Here is a 16198-nt window from a genome sequence, read left to right as displayed (position 1 = left end):
TTAAAGAGCGATACCATTGAAGACATTACCAGAAATGTTGCAAGTTTAACGGATTGGGTGGGAAGTTGGCATCCTGCTACCTAGTCGCATCACATCAGATCGTCTCTCCTCTCTGTCCTAAGTTCTTTTGCTATGTAATTCTAGTTATCCAGGACACTAGTCCCTGCTTGAGTAGGTTTCAGTAGCATAGTTTGCTTGAAGCAGATTTTGGCAACGATGTTGATAAGCCTATAAAGTTTTCTTCAGATTAAGCTCATAGCTGCTGCATAAGATACTATTTTATATAGCAAATGTTTTGGAGTATTTAATATACTGTGACCTAATTTAGATTTTTCATTTCAATTAATGAGTTGCAATGTTTACTCTTACAATGAAGATCATGCCTCAAAAGGATGGTTCATTCTCTAGTTGGTGAAAAGAAATTTGTTATGTGGGATCTGTTAGTTCTATTTATACGAAAAGTCATGTAGCTAGATTGTGCATAGGAATGCTCTGTGTTCTTGCTATTGGATTGATCTCCCAAGTTCACCTGAGATTGAAACTCAAAGCCATTTTATATACACAAATCTTCTTCAATCTCAAAGCCATTTCATAGGAATGCTCTGTGTTCTTGCTATTGGATTGATCTCCCAAGTTCACCTGAGATTGAAACTCAAAGCCATTTTATATACACAAATCTTCTTCTTCTTCTTCTTTTTTGGCTGAGTTTATTAACCCTTCAACTAAAAGTCATTTATGAATAACTTATTGCAAACTTTGTATTGTCATTTGAGTTGTCTACATTGAATTTTTTTTTTTTTTTAATCATGTGGAAAGTATACTTGGAGCGGATAAAACTTCTTCTGAGAGGGACTTAATTATATTTTAATGAGACACTTGACCAAAAAGCAACCAAATACGAGTAAAAGTGGGTAGATGGAAAATAGCCGGATGATGTTATATATGTTTGCTATCTCGTGATTTCCAGTAGCTTATTTGCTAAATATAAGACAAAATTTATAATTTTTGATAGCTTTTTGTACTGAATGTGTGACAAAAATAAATATATTTAGTTTATTTTCACACACAAAAAAATTGTAATTAAAAAAAAAAAAAAAAAACTAAGACAAAAAGCAAAAAGCTTTTTGCCAACGGACAATGTTTAGTTCTTTAAATGAGGGGGATCTAAATTCAAATGGCCCCAGAGATCTAGCCTATTCTCTCTATAAAATTTGTAAAACGATTATTATTATTGTTATTATTATTATCATCATCGTAGGGTTAAGGGCCCAAATTGTATATTGGGCCTTGGGCCTTGGTCGAGAGCATAGTAATCCGAGAACAAATGAATGGTGTTGGATGGGTCAAGCTTAGAATCTAATGAGTGAGATATGAATGGGAAGGCAGTCTGAGGAGGAACAACTCTTCAGATATGCTAGATATAGCTCAATGTATGTCTCGATAGTCAAGGGGACCTTCTAGGAAGCTCTAATGATAGAGACGTGCATCATGAACACACAAGAAGGATGGGAACTCAAAAATATCTAAGAGAAAGCTTCTACCACCGCATTTATATGGAGAAGACTCCTAAATAGTGTTGTTTCGACTATCACAACTCACAGAAAGCAAGAAAGGGTGTCTGATGAGATAAGCACTCAAGTAGTGGCTCAAATGATCGACAAGTATAGGATCAAGATCGTTCAAAGGGAATTATATAATGTAAGAGGTCCCTCATGGATAGGGATCTGAAAATGAATAGAGAAAACACTATAGCAATCAAAGTTGTATTTGTAACTTGTTCATTTGATTTATCTTAGAACTAACTTCCTCAGACTGGGTCGAGAGTGAATTTATCCAGATCAGTTCTTCTTGTTTTTGCTTGACCCACTTCTAAAGCCATACTAACTGTTGTCTAACTTATCAAAGCCTAGTTCTTTGACATACTCTCTACGAATTTATTATACCGAGCTCATTAGGCTGATATCCCTTACACCTTGGGCTTGGGCTTGGGCTCCAAATCGTGTCCCTACAATCATCATCATATAAATTGACATTGTTTTGAAGAATCTAGTTTGTTTTTAAAAAACAAGATTTTAAGTGTTGCAATATTTTAATAAATATATTAGATCTCCAAAATAACTTCAAAATAATATCAATTTAAATAATTAATATTAAATATTATTTTACAAATTTTATCTATTTTTAGGGTTGTGTACTCTTACTACATTTTTTTAATAAACTAATTTAGAAAAAAAAAAATTAATACCATTTTTATAAAAAATGATCAAAAATTAAAAAAAAAAAATTATGAGAAAAGTTAACAAATGCTTTAGAGCATTTTTTAGTGAAACATTTTAGGAAATATTTTATGAAAAAAAATTAATGTTGTGACAGCTTTTTAAATTTTCCATCAAAGTGGTATCAAAACTTTCCTTAAATAGTTTAACAATTTTCCTTAGGCGGAAAACACATTTTAGTCCTTACATTTTCAGGCTATTCTCATTTTAGTCCCTACATTTTATTTTTACTGCTTTTAGTCCCTATCCTAAAAAACGCTTCTCGTTTTGGTCATTGTCGTTACATTAGAAACGGAGAAAGCTGACGTGGCAAACAGCAAGAATAAATAATACTAAATTAATGTCCACGTGGCCTAAATTAATAATAAAAAATGTTTTTTGGCATTAAAAAATGTCACGTCAGCATCTAAATTAAAAAAAATAAATTTATTAATTTTAACTAAATAAAAAAAAATTAAAAACATAATTAAAAACTAAAAATCATATGAATTGAGATCTAAGTGTGTCTTGAACAACAACAACAATAATATAAACCCAAATCCAAGAACACAAACCCAAAAAAAAAAAAAAAAAAAAAAAAACCCAAAAACACCACCACCACCACCATTTGAAATTTCAAATTTGATCCAAAATGAGGTCATTTCGCTGGTATTTATACAGAAAGAAGAAGATGTTAGATGCACATTGCTCATACTATAAGTGGCAGATGGGGTGGTGTTCGACCACTCGGCCGGCGACACCGTGTGTTCGGAGTGCAGGTTGGTGTTGGAGTCACACTCAATTGACGAGACCTCCGAGTGGAGGACTTACGCAAACGAATCGGGCAATAATGACCCGGTTTGTGTCGGTGGGCCGACCAACCCGCTCTTGGCCGACGGAGGGCTCTCCATCATCATAGCCAAGCCCAACGGCCCCACCGGAGAGTTCCTCTCCTCCTCCCTCGGCCGATGGTAGAATCACGGTTCCAACCTTGATCGTGGTGTTTTTTTTTTTTTTTTTTTAATTTTTGGGTTTGTGTTCTTGTTATTCTTATTCAAGATACACTTAGATCTCAATTCATATGATTTTTAATTTTTTTATTTAGTTAAAATTAATAAATTAATTTTTTTAATTTAGATGCTGACGTGGCATTTTTTAAGTCAAAAAACATTTTTTATTATTAATTTAGGCCACGTGGACATTAATTTAGTTTTATTTATTCATGCCGTTTGCCACGTCAACTTTCTCTGTTTTTGATGTAATGGCAGGGACCAAAACGGGAAGCGTTTTTCAGAATAGAGACTAAAAGTGGTAAAAATAAAATGTAAGGACTTAAATGAGAATAGCTTGAAAATGTAGGAAGTAAAATGTGTTTTTCGCCTTTTCCTTAATACACATGTTAACATGGTATTTTTTTCATAATTTTTCTTTTATAGATTTCTGATATAATTATTACTTTTCCCATAAGTAGATTATCGATGCATTATGCATGTAACAGGTTTGACATTATAAAGGGGCTGTTTGGTAATGTTGTTCTAATAACGTTATTTGTATTTTTTTTAAAATACGCGTGGATGAAAAAATATATAAAAATATATGTAATATTGTTTAAAAACTAAAAACATATTATTAAACAACTCTATCAAACAGGGCCAAAGTTCCCCCAGAAATAGGGGTGTGCAAAAAACCCACCGACTTGCCAAACCCGACTCAACCTAACCCGACCCGCCGGGTTGGGTCGGTTTTTAAGGCTTGGTGGGTTGAGTTGGGTTACAAAATTTTTTTTTTATAGTGGGTCGAGTTGGGTTTGGGTCATAAAATTACAAACCCACCAAACCCGACCCAACCCAACCCACCCATATTTTAATATATATTTAAAATATATTTTATATTTAATAATTTTTTTAAATCAATTGTAGAGCACTTTTATATATATATATATATATATATATATATATATATATATTTAAATATATTATATATTTAATAATTTTTTAAAAAAACCAGCTTTAGAGCAGCATTTCCTCCGTTCTTCCCACTAATACTAATTTAATATATATATATATATAATATTATATAATTAATAATTTTTTTTTAAATAACCAGTTCTTCCTATTCTATATAAAAGTCAATTAGTTCACATAAATCCTAATAAATTACTATTATTGTTTAGTCATTAGTGTTGTGCCTTTAAGGAGTTATATTGATACTAATCTTTAGGTTTTTTTAATATATTAATATTTATATTTTTTTCTACTCAATTTAATAATAATAATAATAATTTGTCAAACCCATGGATTCAACCCGACCCAACCCGAACCATGTGGGTTGGTTTGGGTTGGGTTGGGTTAAATTTTTTTTGACCCATCATGATAGGTTGGGTCAAAAAATCCCTTAAACTCGATCCAACCCGACCCATGTACAACTCTACCCAGAAACGTCATGATATGCTAAAAAAAACGTTATAAAAAGTCGAGTGGCGTTTCACGAGCCATGCAGCTTATTTTATGCTCTCCTCGGGAGTTGGGACGTTGGCGGTTGACCACTTTCCCTTTATATCTAAACAGTAAACACGGGAGGATATATATATATATATATATATATATATTTTTTTTTTTTTTTTGAAAAAGGACACGGGAGGATATTTGCCAGATACCCAGCACTCTCCTTGATTCTGATTTCTGAGTTGGATGCTTCTATTCAATATAGTTGACTATATCCCCGGAATTGTCCCGAATGCCCCTTAAGATGTAAAACCATCGTACTCTTTTGAGAATAAATACTCTTTTTTTAAAATAAGCTATAAGAAACTTTCTGTAAGAAACAATCTTATGAATATGGATAATTATTGTATTGTGATATTTTTTATTTATAGTAATAAATATTATTATTTTTAAAATAATATTTATTTAATGTACCAATCATGCTTTTAGTGTTTTAGATATATCATATATTTGTGAGTTTTAGTTAACTCAACTGAAAAAATTTCTGATAATTGAATAAAAGATTTGGGATTCAATCCCCATTTACACCAAAAATTGATTGTTATTTTGATCTAATAATAAATAACATCAATAAGAGGGGATGTCACAAGTTGAAATTCTCTATAAAAAAAAAAAATATATATATATATATATATTTACCATATGTGAATTATAGATAACAGACATAATAGGTTGAAATTCTCTAAAAACTACATATAATATATTTACCATATGTAAATTCTAGATCTATATATTATGAGTGCGATGATTTATGCATTCAAAATATTAGATACTTGATCATGTTTAGCACAATATTATAAATATGAAGAAAAAAAAAAAAAAAGGAACCATCGGTCCATCACTATGATAGTGATGACAAGTTCATTTAAACTTAGATATCGTTTAAAATTTTTTTTTTTAATCTTTCATTCAAGTTTCAAGAATTTTTTTTTAAAATAACAATAAATATTAAAAAATTTAGTTAATTGTCATATTTCAAAACAATTTTGAAAAATAACATCTCGAGTATCTAAAACTCGAGTTCCAGATGGAACTCGAGTTTTTAAGTCTCGATTTGAAGGAAAAAAATTGCGCTGAAAATCGAGTTTTAAAGACTCGATTTCCATAAATTGCAAAAAACGCCGCTATATGGCTTTAAAACGTTACTATAGGGATTAAAAACGCAACTATAGGGCACCCTAAACCTGGTACTTAGAAAAATTTTTTGCAGGAAAACGCCGCTATAGGGCTTTAAAACGTCACTGTAAGGCTTAAAAACGCCACTATAGGTGAAATTTTTTGCATAAAACTCGAGTCTTAAAGACTCGAGATTTATGTGGCATTTTCCCACCCAGAACGCGAGTCTTTAGCACTCGAGTTTTAAGATGGATCTCGAGTTTTAAAAACTCGAGATGCTACTTTTCTAAATTCTTTCAAACCGTTCCTAACTTACTATTTTGAATCACCCTCTGAATCCATTTTGCACAAAACCTCCAAGTTTCAACTATAAAAGTCATGCTGGGCAAACTTTTTAGTATAGAGAAGACGACCACACGGTCATTATCTAGTGGTCTTGTGTGTGTTTAAATTAATTGAGTTGGGTTATAATCATGATCCTAAACTCACCATCTTAAAGATAAAAAATAAAAATACATGATCACCAACACCCACATTATGGGACCAACCTGGATTCTCTATTGTTGCTGCTATTTGTAGGAATGATTATCGAAATGCTATTTTGCCCATGCTTCTTTCTTTGTTACCCCCATTGGACCTCCTTCTCAGTGAAGTTCATGTTGCTCTCTTGGCCCTCAAACTGGCAGTTCATCACCATTTCTCTTTTGATGTGTTTGAAAGGGGAATCACTTATCGTGATTGAAGCTTTTCAGCCTCCTTAAGTCAATTCATCTGATTTTAGTCCTTTTTTTTGTCATCTATTTTAGCTTCCTTCAATCCCCTATCTTGTTGGGACTTTTGCTCTGTAAACGAGAACATTAACCGCTTAGCTCACCTCATTGTAAGTGGGATGAGCCCATAAATATCTATTTCTTCTTTCTTGATTGGATATATTTTACATGCTCAAGAGATGGTTTAAGGCCCTCCTCTGCCTTTTGCCTTGGTTAATCCTATCTTCACTAATCCACAAAAAAAAAAAAAAAAAAAAAAAAAAAAAAAAGAACTAAAACTACTTTTGTGAACCATAACAAAAGAGTAATGCTATATAAAAATAAATAAATAAAACAACTTTTTTGACACCGGTTGAGTTGGAAGCTTTCACCAATTCTCATTTGAGCCACATTGAAATTACTTTTTAACTTATCACTAATAATCTGTCACATTAGCAAATGTTAGATTTTTTGTGTCTCTAAACTTTCTCCTAGCACAAAGTGTGTTTGAATTGCTAGAACTTTATTGGTGTGGTGTAGAGGATTTGCAAACACTGAAGTTTGAGGAGGCAATGACAATTTGTATGTGTATATATATATATATATATATATATATATATAGATGTAAGGACGCGATTCGTGACGGACCGTAACAGTGTCGGGTTCGCACGTGAAAAGGCCCCTAACAATATCATTTGTAGAGCGTGGGTTTGAAAGGCTAGGCCCTGGTTGACAGGCGGTGGGTTTTCGCGGTGTTCGTGCGAGCTTAAGTTTCCCTACACCCCTGGAGTCTTTCTCCTGGAGGTGGGCTGGGAGGCTCTGGTTTCTGGCCATTTTTCCTAACCCTCCTTTTAGGTTACTTCTTTTTCCTTTTATATTCGCCTGCGTTCATTGTCCTTCGTCCACGTATAGGGTCAATCTTTCCAAAATTGATACTTGTCCCATCAGCCTATCCCTCAAAGTCGTTGGGGATGGTTGTAAAAGCCAAAGAATGCGGCTCTGTCAGGTTCAGAGCATTAAATGGCAATAACAGCAGCTTTCCCTGGATATTTTAGATCTTTTGTCCTGGTTTCGGTCCTATACCGTTTCTTCCCTCCTTTCAGGGGGGGAACTTTGGGTCTGCCGAGGACTGAGCCGTCCTCGGCGATGTCCATAGGCTATTTGGTCGAGTTTGGGCCATAGCCCTCCTCGGCTTGGGCCTTCGGATTTTCCCCAGGTAGATGGGCCCGGCCCGTAAATCGTTTGGGCCCCACAATAGCCCCTCAAAACCCGGCTGTCCAACCTCTTGGTTGGAAAGGGGGGTTTTGGTGATGCCAAACCTCTCCTGTGGCCCAATCTATTCGACCTATTAAACATGCTGGCAGTTCCTCATATGCCCAAGAGATTCACCGGTCTACGAGATAGTTTTTAATTTCGCGCTTGAGGCGTTCTTATCGCTTGGGGTATCCAAAACGCGCTTTGAATAATCACTATTTACGAGACTACTTTAATTCGACGGTTTATTTTGATGGGATGGAGAAGCGGAACCGGCGTGTTTGGGTTTGCTGATTCCTTTGGAGATCTGAACCTATTAAATGCCCCCCGCTCCGCCCTCTGTATAAGTAGGACATGAGGAGGTGATTGTTTTTACCAAAAATCCCTTTTCATCCTCCTGCGACTCTGGAATACTTAGCCTCCCTTAAGATTCGGTTTACTCGCTGGTTTATACACTTAATCGTAAAATACTTTACCATAACAACAAGGGATGCAAAAGCCCCACCCCTCCCAAAAACGCCACGTTCCGATAAAGCTTATCATGGCTCGATCGGGACAAGGATGGCGAAGACTCAAAATCAACCTCATCCTTCTTTCAGTCAAAATCCGAAGCAGGAACTCGTCACGTCAAACTTTCGACATGACTGAGTCAAGAACACCCAAGATCGTTACCATCCGGCTCCTCACGAGCGTACCTAATATGGCACCGGCGTGTTAGGAGTCAGGGCGGAGGCAGGGGCTAAGTGCTTCTGCTTCTCCCTCTTTTGCTCCTTGGTGCCCTCCCCCTCCCTCTTCTTATTGTCTTCCCAGCACCAGTTCCGCCCTGATGCTGTTTCTTTTCTATCTTTTGCTCCTCTCTTTGTCTCTTCATCCCTCTCTCTTCTTCTCCTCCTTCTTTACTCATGTCCTCCATTTTCTTTATTCATCCCCTTCGTCTTCGTCATTGATTTCTTCCTTACTATTTCCTTCTTCTTCATTCATTTTCTTTTTTTAAGTGAGTCCCTCTCTTAGTATGAGCAGCAATGAGGCAGAGATTGGAGAAACTTTGAAGACGAGTTTAAAAGACGCTTGACAGTTTACCTTTCTGTACTACAGATGTAATGGTTGCTTAGGCAGTTTACATTTTGTATAGGCTCGTTTGAGCCCCTTTTTGTATGTTGTAGCAATTTTTCATATCAATAAAGATTGTTGTCTACTTTGTTTCGCATATTATGTCTTTATGTTTTCATAAACTTGCAAGCCCTGCTCGGCACAATAATATAGCATCTAACTCAATGACGACTAAGACCAAAATATTTGATAATAAAATGATGTCGTCATAGCTTTGACAGAAGTGCTTGGCACAATAAGGCCGACCCGTAAAAAATAGTACTTACCCGGAACTAGCCGAGGAGAGAACCGAAGGCTTGACGCCGTGTGAGAAATAACCGTCCGAGGACATATCCCCTGCCAAATGAACAGCCCTCCTATACGACTAAATGCTGGGGCGTTCCACCACCTTCCTTACCCCCTTATTGGCCTTAACCTTCTATGGTGTTTAAGCCGTAGACGAAGTGACTTGACGTTTTTATCAAGTAGCCCATCTTACGAAATTCAAACCTTTACTTACCCAAGTATTTGGTTTCCCCATAGGCTTGAGTCCGAGGACCATGCAAGACATAGGTTCTGTCCAACACTTGTAATTTTCATCTTTCGTACTTGGTTTCCCATAGGCTTGAGTCCGAGGACCATTCAAGACCTAGGTTCTGTCCCCGGGCCCTTGTGCTAAATCGGGCCTGGGCCGTGAGTTGACTGGGCCCAAAATTAGGGGGTATTTCCGTATTCTCAGGCCACGCGATATTTTCTGGGCGTCCCAGTATTCGAGGTGCGCCTTCTCGAGACTCCTCTAACTTCAGGGTTGCAGATGACGTTGGAAATCGAGCCAGAGACATTTTTTCTGTAGCGTTCCTTGGGACGCTGCGTGAATTAAATGCCACTATCTTATCTTTTGATATAAATAGGAGAGAAAGTTACTTTATCCACACAAAAATCCTTCAGATTCCTCCCTTAGTTCATCATGCTTGAGGCAGGGCTTGGGAAAAAGGAGCTCCCTCCGCCACAAAGGCGTCATGTCCCTCCGAAACTCAGAGTAGGGAGGTACGGGCCAAGGAGGTGCAAGTTCAAGGGAGCATTCCATTTCGTCATAGGGGAGAGGGTCTTTTTCCCTCTTTTAGTCAAAATCCGAAGCAGGTTCTGGTCATGCCAGTTTTTCGGTATGTCCAGAGAAGGAATTTCCACCATCAGCACTGTCTGCCTTGTAGCAGGCAAATTCCTGCGGGGGCTTCCCAACTTCCGACTCCCTGCGCCTTTTCTGTAGATGGTGTTAGCCTGAGGTCAGGTTCTTTGGCTGCCTGAGTTATGGGCATGCAGAAGTGTCGAGGAATAGTTTCCTTAGACAACGACTTGGCGCAGTAGCCAACCTCTCGTCTGAGCTGTCCCCACGGCTTTCTCTCCACTCGCCTGTATTTCCCTTTACTTATGTAGTCAGCTTTAGTGTAAGCTTGTTTCAGCCTTTTATTGTACACTGTACTGTTCCTTTGTCTTAATAGAACATGAGTCCATTTCTCTATACATATCTTTCTTCTCCGTAACAACTACTGTATGCATGAATATTAAATGCAAGCTTGCTCTTAAGGATATTCCGAGCAGAAAAAATGCTTTAATACAGGTTCTTACTAATTCAAACTCACAAATATTATCAAGTATAACAATGATAACTCTCAATAAATTAAATTCTTGGGACTAACCGGGATAAGCGCTGAGTACTACGCGACGCATGCTAGACCAATGTCCGAGAACGATAATCTCTAAATAATTCGTCTGAAAGGGTAGCTAAGTAGCCAGGGACTTTGATTGTGTTTTTGGGTAATGAATTGCGTCGTACCGGATCAACCCCTTTGACACTAGGGACTTGAGGGCAGATTGTGGAATCTATGCATTCAAGGTACTAACCCATTTGTGAACTAGGAGTCCTCTTCGGATGGATTTTGAGGTTTACGTGCCATAGTTGGTTCCACATCCAGGTAGTTGGTTTTCCCCATAGGCTTGAGTCCGAGGACTATGCAATGCCTTGGTTCTGTCCAAAACCTAATTTTCATTACATCCAGGTAGTTGGTTTCCCCTGAGGCTTGGGTCCGAGGACCATGCAATGCCTTAGTTCTGTCCAAAACCTAGTTTTCCGCATCCAGGTAGTTGGTTTCCCCTGAGGCTTGGGTCCGAGGACCATGCAATGCCTTGGTTCTGTCCAAAACCTAGTTTTCCACATCCAGGTAGTTGGTTTCCCCTGAGGCTTGGGTCCGAGGACCATGCAATGCCTTGGTTCTGTCCAAAACCTAGTTTTCCACATCCAGGTAGTTGGTTTCCCCTGAGGCTTGGGTCCGGGACCATGCAATGCCTTGATTCTGTCCAAAACCTAGTTTTCCACATCCAGGTAGTTGGTTTCCCCTGAGGCTTGGGTCCGTGGACCATTGCAATGCCTTGGTTCTGTCCAAACCTAGTTTTCCACATCCAGTAGTTGGTTTCCCGAGTTCCGTGGACCATGCCATGCTTTTCCACATCCAGGTAGTTGGTTTCCAATGCCCTTGGTTCTGTCCAAAACCTAGTTTTCCACATCCAGGTAGTTGGTTTCCCCTGAGGCTTGGGTCCGGTGGACCATGCCGAATGCCTTGGTTCTGTCCAAAACCTAGTTTTCTCTTTGTGTGGGATCTTGGCTTTAGGGGAGTTAGCTCCTCAGCCAAGCCCCTAGAGTTTATCCATACGGTTAACGCTACCAAGTGCCTAGTTTGCTCTTTACAGGGGACCTTGGCTTTAAGGGAGTTAGCTCCTCAACCCAGCCCCTAGTCAAGAAACGGAGTCCCTAACAGAACTTTATACTAGAACTCTATAACCAACGGTTAGATATAACGAAGAAACTCTATCGACCCACTTCCTATACCAACACACACGCCTTCCCACAGACGGCGCCAATTGTAAGGACGCGATTCGTGACGGACCGTAACAGTGTCGGGTTCGCACGTGAAAAGGCCCCTAACAATATCATTTGTAGAGCGTGGGTTTGAAAGGTTAGGCCCTGGTTGACAGGCGGTGGGTTTTCGCGGTGTTCGTGCGAGCTTAAGTTTCCCTACACCCCTGGAGTCTTTCTCCTGGAGGTGGGCTGGGAGGCTCTGGTTTCTAGCCATTTTTCCCAACCCCCCTTTTAGGTTACTTCTTTTTCCTTTTATATTCGCCTGCATTCATTGTCCTTCGTCCACGTATAGGGTCAATCTTTCCAAAATTGATACTTGTCCCATCAGCCTATCCCCCAAAGTCGTTGGGGATGGTTGTAAAAGCCAAAGAATGCGGCTCTGTCAGGTTCAGAGCATTAAATGGCAATAACAGCAGCTTTCCCTGGATATTTTAGATCTTTTGTCCTGGTTTCGGTCCTATACCGTTTCTGCCCTCCTTTCAGGGGGGGAACTTTGGGTCTGCCGAGGACTGAGCCGTCCTCGGCGATGTCCATAGGCTATTTGGTCGAGTTTGGGCCATAGCCCTCCTCGGCTTGGGCCTTCGGATTTTCCCCAGGTAGATGGGCCCGGCCCGTAAATCGTTTGGGCCCCACAATAGATATTTTGGTTAGTTTCCATCCCAATTAATTTGAAATGCATGATACTCTATTATTGAACAAGGTTTTCAGACCCGGACCGTTCATTGAACCGTAAAAGGGAGAGGTTCAAGGGTTTTGAGGTTGGACCGAGGTCGAACCGGGGTCGAACCGTGATGACGTCATAATTAATTTAATAATTATTTTAAATATATATAAAAACATTAAATTAATAAAAAAATAGAAAAATTAACTAAAATAGCCTAATTCATTTAGAAAAGCTTATTTCTAAAAAATACATAAAACTTACAAAAATATAGTACACAATTACACATTGTTACACACTAGACAAAAAAAACTCCTTCCCATCAAAAATGCATGAAAGAAACAAGTCACTAGACAAAAAAACTTTTCAAATGTAACATCCTTTCCACAAGTTAATTGAACCATAATACAAAAACTGATCCCTAAAACATCCTAATCCCACATTCACTTTTCCTTTTCAACTTTCCACAGAACCTACTCATTATGCAACAGACCCAAAAAAAAATAAATATATAAAACTAAATAATTAACTTGTATTGCTGGGAAAGCATAGGGTTTCTGAGAATAATGTCTTCTTATCTGGGAAAGCACAGGGTTTCTGCAAGTCATTGGTACTTGTATTACTGTTTTTGCTTCTTCTCACTTTGACTAGCTATTAGCTTACTTTTGTTTCACACTGTTTTTGCTTCTTCTCACTTTGACTAGCTATTAGCTTACTTTTGTTTCACATTTTGATTAGTCATTTCTTCTTCATTGTGCTTGTCAAGTATGTGAGACATTAGGGCCAATTGTTTTCAAGACACCATCATAAGAAAAAGCTAGTTAAGATACTATAAGGCGTCTGCCTATTCTATCACTGAACTCATTTTGAAACAGGTCCATGGTCCACCTGTTCTATTCTTGAGGGTCATTTTTCTTCTTCTCTTTTTATTTTTTTATTAATATGTGGTCTGATAGCTGTAGTTAAGTAAATTTGAAATCTAGCATATTCAGATGCTATGTTAATTCTGGGATTTCAATTATGTTGAGATTGCTTTTAGTAATGGGGCAAATGATTTGAGAATAATGTAAATATTATTGAAACCAACAGCAATAAAAAATACAAAAAAAAAACATGCAGCAAGAAGTTGCAGACACAACAAAGTAATTTTGGCAAACAGAAACACCAATTGACCCAAATCAATTTTCACAATTACAATAATATCACAAGCCTTGTCTTCACATACACCAACACTTCAGATCTATATCATCATCCACAATCAATTTTCAATTGACCCAAATCAATTTACACACCAACACTTCAAATCTATATCATCATCCACAATCAACTTGCAAATATTAACAAAGAAAAAACAAATTAAAGTACCAACGACGGCGACGGCGACGAGGCACAGAGTGAGCTGCGACGGGGACGAGGGAGAGAGGCAGAGATGAGCGTGAGAGAGTGAGCTGCGATCTGGGTTGAGCTGCGACGGCAACGAGGGAGAGAGGTAAAGACGAGAGAGTGATTGAGACTTTGAGAGAGTGAGGAAGAGATCTGGGCTGAGCTGCAACAGTGCGACGGCGACGAGGGAGAGAGTGATTGAGAGAGTGAGGATTGAGGAAGAAATCTGGGCTGAGCTGCGACAGTGCGACGGTGACGAGGGAGAGGCAGAGACGAGAGAGTGATTGAGACTTGAGAGAGTGAGGATTGAGAGTGAGAGAGGCAGAGACGAGTGAGGATTGAGAGTGATTGAGAGAGGGTTTCAGAGTGAGGCTAAGAGTGATTTTTGAGAGAGGGTTAAAAAAAAAAAAAGGTGGAACGACGCCGTATAGGGGGGAAAAAAAAAAGGGCTGAAATTAGGGAACCGTCCGAACCGTGTGAACCGGTCACGGTTCACAGACCCCGACGGTCGGACCGCGGTCCGGACGGTTCCATGCTTTTTTCGCATGGAACGGTTCCTTACCTTAAATGGACCGTGAATTTGAACGGTTCCCGGGTTTTCCGGTCGGACCGTACGGTCCGGTCCGGTCCGGGTTTAATAACCTTGTTATTGAGTTGGAGGACTACTTGTTATAGTTGACATGATCTACTCGATGTGTCAAATAATTTATAAAACAACTAAGTAGACATTAGTGTTTTATTTTATTCTAAGAGGGAAATTCTCATTGTTAGTAACCACTAACCATAAAATAAACACTAATAAATTCACCTCTTATTGTGTCTTTTAATTCATATTAATATAATAATAACAATTAGCCTCATAGTATGCACTTCGTGCGTGCGATGAGACTCTTTTTTATTTTTAGATTTAGTGTCGTAATTTTCTTTATTTTGAGAGTATTTTGGGCATCTAAAAATAGAAATTCGAACAAGGAAATCTCTTTAAATAATACTAATATAGATATAGAAAAAAAAAATATAAATAGAGTCATTTTATTTATTATTTTTTTAAATGGTTGTTTTATTTTGAAATTTGAATTTAACAAAGAAAAGTGAATGGCCCATAAAAAGAAAGAAAAAAAAGCTTTTTAAAACTTATGTAGAATTTAGGAGTTTTTAAAATAGTAATTTGACATGTCTAACTATATTATTTAACTTTCTAAATAGATGAATTTGAAGGTATTTTGGGCATCAAAAAATAGGAAGCCAAACATGAAAATCTCCTTAAATAATAATAATAATAATAATAATAATAATAATAGTAAAGTTGTCTTTTAGTACTCCTTATATATATATATATATATATATATATATATATTTTTTTTTTTTTGAAAGGAGTGCTCCCTATATTATATACATATGTATATACATAATTTTTTTTTTAGAAGACGGTATACATGTCTCTGCTAATTTATTTTGTCCATGTTATCAATATATATATATATATATATATTTCCAAACTTCTAGTATCCATTATTCCATATTCTTAATGTAAATTCTTATTTTTTTACTTATTCCTAAGAATCTTATACGAACTACTCCGTATTTATTTTTTCTAAAATATTAATAAATTTATAAATACAATATTAAGTCATTTTATTACGAGAACCCACAAAAACTTGGCTTGGACTAATCAAAATTATGACACATGTTCATTTTGACACATGGTTAAAAAACAAACTTGTGTTATAAATCCATGAGTCTAGCGCACCTGAACCCATGGATGAGAATCTAGGATACCCATATATTCTTCTAAAAAAAAGAGAGTAATGTTAATGAGTGCCTTTAGGGTACTAGTTAAGAATCCAATTAAAGAAAGTTTTTATGGGAAAAGAAAAAAAAAACAATTAATATTTTGACAGTTTTTTTCATTTCCTATAAAAATCATGTCAAAATTTTCTTAAAATAAATTCTTAACCAGTGCGTTAAGGATACTCGTTAGCATGACAAAAAAAAAAAAAAACCCCAAATTTGATTCCTAGAAATATGAAAATGATTTATATAGAAAATCAATCATAAAACGTAACCTCGTACCACAAAAACCTCTACGTCAAATTCATTGCTTGACTAATTCTTAACCACCTGTCTAATTAGGGGTTGGGAAAAAAGTCAAAACTCCAAAAAAAAAGCAAGAGCTCTTGTAAACTTTTAACTTGTAAGCAAGTAAGAGGATATTTTAGTAATTTTGAGTGAGTACACAGTACTGGGATCCACACACTGTTCCACCATTTCCA

This window comes from Quercus lobata, chromosome 8 (genome assembly GCF_001633185.2).
Source record: "Quercus lobata isolate SW786 chromosome 8, ValleyOak3.0 Primary Assembly, whole genome shotgun sequence".
NCBI classification, from domain to species: Eukaryota; Viridiplantae; Streptophyta; class Magnoliopsida; order Fagales; family Fagaceae; genus Quercus; species Quercus lobata.
This window is presented reverse-complemented; position numbering follows the sequence as displayed.